The sequence below is a fragment of the Abramis brama genome (assembly GCF_963993115.1).
Source record: "Abramis brama genome assembly, chromosome: 20".
In the NCBI taxonomy this organism is placed as follows: domain Eukaryota; kingdom Metazoa; phylum Chordata; class Actinopteri; order Cypriniformes; family Leuciscidae; genus Abramis; species Abramis brama.
Window position 1 is genome coordinate 30,920,626 of NC_139982.1, and position 9,593 is coordinate 30,930,218.

Below are 9,593 nucleotides of genomic sequence, written 5' to 3' on the forward strand. Positions count from 1 at the left end.
TGTTTAAAATGGAAAAACAAACATCCTGGACAATGAGATTGCAGGATCCTGAAATAATGGGACTTGCATAACGGATGGTGAAAGTGTTGATTTCTGCAGAACACAGCTGGGATCTCTCCCGAAACCTGTGGAAAATCAATCACTGCCGTCTGAAATGTTTCCTAACAAAAGATCTTCTGATGAGTCATTTTTTAGATTTGTGGTTTTTCTTTTGTGTTATATTGCAACATTTAATTGGTTGTAACCATGGCATAAAAACTAAAACAATGTTAGCACATTCATTAACATTTGATATTGTTGTTTTAGATTAATTTTGTCATTAATACATTTTAGAAATGTATAACATCTAAAACACATTGCCCCAACTTGATATTTATGACAGAACAAGATTCAAATTTACCTTAATTATAAAGTGACTCTTGTCCTAATATACTATATGTCAGTGTGCTTATATTGTGTTCACTTACTCAACCAGATATTACAAAAATGTGATAATAATGGAATTTTAGTTTGTAATTCTAATTCTTAATTCTAATTCTAAGATTCTAAATTCTAACTTTAAATTACAATTCTAAATGACAGCTTTCTGTTTACATTCTTACTAAATATAAGTATGAACATTGTATTTAACATTGCGTAATTATATATATATATATGAAGAGTTCAGATGCAAAAGCCTCTAAGTGCCATCTGAAATTTTCTTCTAGAATGATCATTTTTATCAAGCTCGTATATTTAAGTTCAGTAATTTCACTTAAATGGCAATGAAGATTACCTATTAATTGTCATTTAAGTGAAATTACTGAACTTAAATATACAAGCTTTATAAAAATGATCATTCTAGAAGAAAATTTCAAATGGCACTTAGAGGCTTTTGCATCTGAACTCTTCATATATATATATATATACGACATAAAATTTGACAGCACTAATATATATATATTAGTGCTGTCAAATTCATTAATAATGATTAATGAATATATATAAAATGGGTAAAAAAAAATTATATTATAATTTTTTTTTATTAGCCTAATCATTATTAATCAACCGTATATCATAAAATAATATATTATAAAAAATACAGGAAATTATTAGTTAGCATGATCAAATAGCCTACACAGTAAAAAGTATATCATTGCATGCATGTGTATTTAAAAAAAAAAAAAAAACAGTGATCCACGGGCAGTTCTAGAATATGGTAATGATATCGCATGTCTGTCTACAGTGCAGCAGAGTGACCGATAGGTGGCGCCATGACTCTGTTATAAAGTTATGATGAATGATGATGACTAGCTCAGCAGTTTTCCGTATGATTTAGCGCCATTTTGCAGAAGTAAAGATTGTAGTATAAAGGGTGTCATTAAAATAATAATAATAATAATAATAATTTCTTGCTTTTTCCACCAAATGGCAGGGAACAAATATCTCAAATTGCTCCTGAATCAGGGAATTGATGACATTATGACACTGCTATTTAACGCGGAATCATGGTCAGTATGATATAACAGTATAGCAGAGCTTTATAATGTTTTTTCCTCTGTCTAATGTGTACATCTCTGTTCATGTGAGGCTCTGACAGTGTTTCAGTCCGGTGTGGTCCAGAGTATGATCTTGTTGAAGTCTGTCCACAGTTTCCAGCCTTGAAGTGATGATCCATCCAATATGAATTATGAAGTACAGGTAAGCCAATATTAATGACCACCTAACAAAGTACTAGCATGAAAAAAGTTATTATCTATATGCAATTATGTAGAAATTACACTAAAAGTGTTTACTTGCGTGTTTCTTTAAGAGATCGTTCACCCAAAAATTTTAATTCTGTCATCTTACTCACCATCAAACTTATATAGTCGTAGTAAAAAGTTTACAGAATCTGCTAAATGTTAATTATTTTAACAAAATAAGAGAGATCATACAAAATGCATGTTATTTTGTATTTAGTACTGTCCTGGATAATATTTTTTACATAAAATATGTTACACATAGTCCACAAGATAAAATAAATGCTGAATTTGTAAAAATGACCCTGTTCAAAAGTTTATGTACCCTTGATTCTTACAGTTTTTTCCAATTGCTAACACACAATTTTGCAAACTAGGCTGGTTTTATCAAAATACTTAACACAATTCACACAACCACACACCCAAACTGCAAAATACCTCATATATCCTGCAAAATGAAGCAGTGCAACCAAAACTACATTATGTACGAAATGGCGCACACTTCATTCATATTAGCAGATTTTTGTCTAAACAACTACACACTGTTGGGCATAATGAAAAGCACTCTCATCTTTAGTATGTTTTGCCATAATACTAAAATAGTTCAAATCGTAGAAAATTCTTCAGATTGTTCACATGCACAGGAATATTTGCAGATACACACACATGCTGTTGAAACATTTTTATTTTTCACCAAACAAGTCCATGCAACATATGAACAGCAGATATATTTACATTGGACTGAACAAAAATATGCTCACAAAAAATAACAGTAAACTAAAAAAGATTGAAGTGTTAACAATGAACCATTGAGGTGTTTGGTCAGGTGACGCATGTATCGGCCAATCAGCTCATGGAGTGTCATTTTGAATGGCAATGGTTTGAAATGGCAATCATGTGACTTTCTGTCAGATTGTTGTGTGTTATGCAGAGAACCATGTTCAGTGCAGTTAAAAAGTGCCATTTTTAATTGCAAAATGTGTGTAAAGCAGAAAATGTGTTTAGACTTTTGGAGACTTGAGAAGAGGTTTTGCTCTCTGTGTGTCAGTTTCAATAATTGTGCTGTGCATGTCATTTTAGTGTGTTAGCAATTGGAAAAAACTGTTTTTTTTTTTGTTTGTGATGGTTGTTCGAGTTAAACTGCCCAATGTTCTTCAGAAAAATCCTCCAGGTCCTGAAAATTCTTCAGTTTTCCAGCATCTTTTGCATGGTTGAGCCCATTTTGAGATCCATCTTTTTCACACTGAGGGACTCAAACGCAACTATTACTAAAGGTTCAAACATTTACTGACACTCCAGAAGAAAACACAATCAGACTAAACAACTAAAGGCTACTGATTTAAAATAATTGCATGATATTGAATTCAGTTTAAGTTCTACATAGTCTGGAAATAGTGATTAAACGAGCTGCTTTACAAAGTGTGCAAAAATATAACAATCGTAATTTATTTAATCAGTATATTTCCAAATCCAAGAGTTACATGTTCTTTTACTGTATGTGAGATTTCATTTATAGTCACAAAAAGACACAACAAGAAACATATTTATTAAAAGTCTGTTTTATTGCAGGTTTATTTGTAGACAGACGTGGAATATTAACTGATTCACCACATGTTAAACAGATATTGCAGATATATATTCTCATCATATTTATCTTGTAAAAAGTTTAAGCCATAGCCTTCCAAAATATCAAGATGGCTTAATGAACACAGTATATATCGAAGTTAAGGCTCATGCATTTTTAAAAGGCATTAGTTTTTCTGTTAAACATTTATTTTGTTAGTGTTTAGGAAGTATGCTAGCATATAGATTTTTTCACTGGGTGATTCATATATTTATGTAGTTTTAAAGTCCCCCTGTGGTGAAAATCAAGCTTTTAATGTTGTTTATATGTCTATGTGGTGTTTTTAATATGCTTTTTAAGACAAACCATGTGTAAATTCATAAGTCGACTCCATTGCTGAGTATTTTCTCCTTAAAACTGCAGTGAACCAAAGACAGTCTCAAAAACACGCTTTGAAATCGCTGGTGTTTCTGACGTCACAAACTACCTTGTAACCAATCAGATCAATGTGTGATCGTCAACCAGTGGATCTCTGAGCTGAGTGAGTGAGTGGAGGCGGGGCTCATTTGCATATTCATAGAACCGCGCATTCTAAATGAGGCAAGGGTGTCGAATTAGCTGAGTGAGTGGAGGCGGGGCTCATTTGCATATTCATAGAACCGCGCATACTAAATGAGGCAAGGGTGTCGAGTTACATTCAAGATATTTTAAGGCATGAAGATGAAAAAAACTTTTACATATGTAATTTTGGTGATCAAAGTTGAGTTTTAAGGGGTAAAATGATTGACTACAGGGGGATTTTAAATTGATCGTTTGAATGTACCTGTGTGTCCTGATGATGGCGTGAGATTCAGCGCCTCCTGCTGGTGTCCCGCTGCCGTATCGCTGCCCTTCAGGGAAGGCAGTAGGTTGTATAGTTATCTCCTGATGGGGCAAAATCACTACCCTGAAACCACACAACCTACTACCTCACCCTGTACGAACATCAGGAGCGACGTCAAGCGCAGAGTCATTCGAGGATCCTGTAAAATAATGAACTTCACGGCACAGATTGTGTTCGGAATGAAAAACATCCTCAGTGCCGAGGCCTTGAGATGCTGGAATATTCTCGGGGACTTGCATAATATGAATGAAAAACATGTCACAATATTCCTCATTTAAATAAATAATATGCAGAATAAAGGGGCGGGGCCTGGTTGAGTGAGTTAGTAGTGTGTTAAACTGGAGGTTATGGTAATTAGGGGCGGGACATTTCCCAAACACACTCGAAGCACTCGACCAGTCACAACACACTGATCCAGACGACCAATCAGAGCACAGAGTGCTTTTCAGGAGGAGGGGCTTCATAGAGACAGGAACTAAACAGAGCGTTACTGACAGACTGGGAAGAGAGGAGCCGCAACAATGGAGAATATGAGGAAGATAATCAACATTCAAGCAGGAAAACCTGTTCTAGTAGAGCCAAAAACAACATCAAGACTGTAAAAGGTTGTAAATATGGCCTCTTTAACAAAAGATCATTTAAAACCATCAAATCAATTAATCTTAATCAACATGCACATCATGTAATTCAGTTTTGATATTTGGTTGATGGATGTAGTCCATTCCAGAGACTTCCATCCATCCAAACCCAGTCCTGTATAGTCGTGATCCGGTCCGGGTTTCGTCGCAGAGTTTAAAGAGGAAGATGACGGTGATATTACAGCCTCTTCAGGAAAGACAGTAAGTTGTATAGTTATCTAACAGGAAGGGTGTCACCCTAAAACTATACAACCTACTACCTCACCCCAAAGGACAGTGGGATACGCTGGAGAGACGTCAGCGCTTGAGCCCCGTCTGAAAACACACTTACAATACATCATCACGGAAGCAGGGTTATTATCCTTCACTAAAACCATAAACATTTTCCGTTACTTGAAATAGAATAAACGTTAACTGAAAAAAAAAAGCTTTTTTCCGCAACGGAATTACAAAAATAAAAAGGGAATTGCAACTTTTTATGTCATAATTCAGACATTTTTTCAGAATTACAAACTTGTCTCACAATTCTGACTTTTTTGAACTGAGAGAAACTGGAAATTGCGATAAAATAAAGTGTGAATTGTGAGATATAAACTCACAATTATAAAGAAAAAAGTCAGAATTCCCAGTTTAAATCTCACAGTTCTGATATAAACTCACAATTAAGAGAAAAAAAGTCCGATTTGTGAGAAATAAACTTGCAAATGAGAAAAAAAGTCTAAAATAAACTAATAAAAATGATAATAAAATTCAAAATATTAACAAAAAAGACATGAAAGCTGCACCTAAATAAAGAGCAGGAGTCTTCAATGGGGTCCGCAGCACCTGGTGTTTTTTTTAACCAATTTTACAAATTTACCAATTTAAGGGTAAAAACAGACTAAAAAAGACACAAGCATTAGTGAATGCGTGTGATTGTGTGTGTGTGTTTGAACTGGCACCTGTCATGAGGGGCTCAGGAAGCTTTTCAAACTCATTTCAGTCTGATTATTGTTCGTCTCCTTCCGTCTTCATCTTTCTGCATCTGTAATGAAGAGAAATGAGTCTTCGTCATTATCTGCTGATTTTATGGCAAGCCTTCTCTTCAGGAATAGGTCAGATTTGGGTCTTGGGTTGGTGGGCGATACACACGAGTGGCACAGTGGCGCTTTATGTGGGCAACCCAAGTTTGAGTTCAGTTCGGGTCATTTCCCAATCCCAACCTGCCCTCTCCCTGTTTCTGTCAACACAAAATCATACAAAATATTTATATTTAAATTAGTTCTGTCAAATCTAACATAAGAGTTTGTTTATAATACATGTGTGTGTGTGTATATATACATGCACATATATATACATTATATATATATATATATATATATATATATTATATATACAATTAATTGATTTGACAGCCCTGATTTAAATACGATATCTTAAGTTTAAAATTAGAATAATGTAATACAAATATTTAATCAAATAATTATTTAAATTATGTATTTAATATTTAAATACTAAAGACTATTTATTAAATTAATATTATATATTATAATGTTATATTATGCTCATATAATTTATATAATTCATATTAAATAATAATGATTAAATATTTAATATTAATTTTAATTTAATATAAAATTATTTAAATAGCCTACATTGTTTACTTTTTTTCTTTTTATTTCTTGTTTTATGGTTTTATTGCCACATGACAACAAAATATCTTCCTGCATGTTAGTTATACCACAATGACATTGATTTGATGAGCAGTTTTTTTTATGATCACAGGCCAGTTACACAGCCTTGACCTTGACTTTAAGCCCAACAAAAACAGAATCAGAAATTGAAAACATAAATATAAAAAGAAATGCATTTTTGAATACATTTTTGATTGAGACAATCAAAAACAAAAACTCATAAAACTCATTTAACCTCATTAGGCTACTAATCTCATTACGTCAGCTTTGTATGAGACTTTGAGTTTGAAACTGTTTGAAAAAATAAATAAAAAATCATATATATATACATTTTTGAATACATTTTTGATTGAGACCAAAAAAAAAAAAAAACATCATAAAACTGCTTCTATTGCTAACCGATTTCCTCTTGTGTTTCCATAATGTGGTTACCCAGCGCACCCTTTAATCAGGATGGCGGCCCCGAGGGGCCCCAGGTGCAGACGGGAGGAATCCAGACAGCTGAGTTTGCTCAGCGGATGCTAAATAGGGCAAGAGAGGCTCCGCCGGCCCCGGGTTCACAGGGCAAAGGCCTGAAGCTGCTATTTTTATATGCCAACAGCTCCTGTTACAGATGTGCGGGACTGGACGGGCTCGTGTCTGGCTGTGGGGGACCCCTGCGCGACCCCTGCGTGACCTCGAGGAGCCGAGAGTGCATGAGTTACAGCAGGGCACCGAGAAAAAAGTATGTGCAAACAGGCGATTCACATTCACACAGGCGTGCATCTCAACACACAGTCACACGTGGATGCGAGACTCAGAAACGCACATGTGAATGCTATACATGCATAATCAAAAGTGACAGTAAATGCTTTTATAATGTTACAAAAGATTTCTGAATGAATGCTGTTCTTTTGATCTTTCTATTCATCAAAGAATCCTGAAAAAAAAAATGTATTATGGTTTCCACAAAAAACAAACATTGATAGTAATCATAGCATATTACAGTGATTTGTGAAGGATCATGTGACACTGAAGACTGGAGTAATGATGCTGAAAATGCAGCTTTGATCACAGGAATAAATTACGTTGTAAAATATATTCACATGGAAAACAGCTGTTTTAAACTGTAATAATATTTCACAGTTTTACTGTATTTTACTGTATTTTTAATCAAATCAATGCAGCCTTGGTGAGCAGGAGACTTTTGAATGGTAGTGGATGTAAGAAATCCCCCGACCACACGAGTCTCGCCGCAGGAACATGCATCACATGAAAATAACATATAAAATAATGTATATTCATATGTCACCTGAATGCACGTACCAATGCGACATAACATCAAATCCGGTGCAGACGTGGCATTCAACTTCATCTCGGATGTTTCTCCTAAAATCCCTGAGAAGAGATAAAACAGACACACATGAGTCACTCCAGCTAAGATCATTTGATGAGAAACGTTGGAGTTCATCTTGAGATCTGAGCACAGATTGAGACGTTACTAAGATCTGGAGGATCTAGAGGAGACACATGTGAGATTACTGAGGTCCATCTCTCAGGAGAAACATCTGAGAAGAAGGTTCAGATGTTCAGGTTTGCACTTGCTCTCCATGTAAACTCATTACTCATCTCATTACGTCAGCTTTGTAGGAGACTTTTTTGAGTTTGAAACTGTTTGAAAAAATCGTATTCATTGGAAATCTTAATGCATATGCTTTTTCATTCATTCATAGTCACATATAAAACAATAATAATAACAATATTCATGTGTCCTTTTACGCATGTATTAAAAAAAAAAATCTATCCACTTATTTTTATAAAAATGTCAGGGTATTGCATAAAAATATGGCATTAGAAACAAATCAAATCAAAAAGAAAAATGAATTAAATAAATTATTATTATTTTTTTTCAAAATGTGTATTAAAAGAGTATGTGTATATATATATATATTTTTTTTTATTACAAATATTATACAAGTCTATCTACTTATTTTTATAAAAATATTGGGGGTATTGCATACAAATGCTGGATTAGAAACACATTAAATATAAATGTTAAAATTAATTAAATAAAAAAACTTTTTTTTTCAAAATGTGCATTAAAAACGTAACTTTTTTTTTTTTTTTTTGTAAGATTACATAAATTATTTTATCCAAAGTGAAATAATTCCATCCACTCAATTTTAATAAAATTTGGGGGTATTGCATAAATAAAATGCTGGATTACAAACAAATAAAATAAGTAATTTTGTTTTTAAATACAATTTTCATAATACATTTTTTATTGAAACTTTCACAACAGTTTTTTCTTGGCAAGTGCATAGGCTTTGATGGAAACACATTTACCAAAATGCACATCAAACAGGTCATGTGACTTTATATCTCATCATATGATGTGCCTTTATAATCCATTTCATCTCATTATGAGCATTTTCTTTACAAATATATCTCATTTTTAGCATCAGGGTGTATCCGGTGGCTTAAACATCAAGTGGGCTTCACTAAACAGCATTAGTAATACACCTAAATAATGAAGCTCACTGCACTGAACCTTGCGGAGCAGATGCAGAGGATTACGACACTCCAGATCTCCACGCAAGACAATGAGACAATGAAGGTTTTTTGAGTCGGACCGCAGACTTCAAAGGGCCGAGGAATGTGGAGCAATGATCAATCAATGAAAGCCGGATCGGGTTCCCGAACACATTCACACGGAGGAACAATAGCCAAAGGAATCCGGCTCGCTCTGATTTCCTCCCCGCTATCATTCAAGCAACTGTTTCCACGTCATTTGTTCATAATTTCCCCAAACGTTCACTTCACCGTGTTTGCGAGACAATGCCCAATAGAGGCTCTCGGCCAAAGCAGACCTGTGCACATTGTCCCACGAACAGCGCAGGATTCGTAGCCTGAATTGAACTGTTTTTCAAGCGTGCCAAACTAGCCTTGTTAACGCCAGAGTTTCCTTAGTTCCCTGTAACTGATACAATGTGAAAAAGCTATTTAGTGACAGGCCAGGAAAGACTTATGGTCCATCTCTCTGAGTCAGTCTGAAGGAGAACAGCTGCATCCTGTTATTAAAGCACAGCGTTAACCTTCGCCAACAGCACCTGACAACCCGACTCACTGTGTTCT

At 34.4% G+C, this 9,593-nt stretch overlaps 1 long non-coding RNA gene across 1 annotated transcript; it reads left to right on the forward strand.

The window, feature by feature from the left end:
- The first annotated feature begins 1,291 nt into the window (after nucleotides 1-1,291).
- LOC311071393 lies at nucleotides 1,292-8,327 on the forward strand. The gene is made up of 3 exons (XR_014603821.1): nucleotides 1,292-1,490; nucleotides 1,570-1,680; nucleotides 7,081-8,327. It is a non-coding gene; the product is annotated as an uncharacterized lncRNA (long non-coding RNA).
- Nucleotides 8,328-9,593: the final 1,266 nt, after the last annotated feature.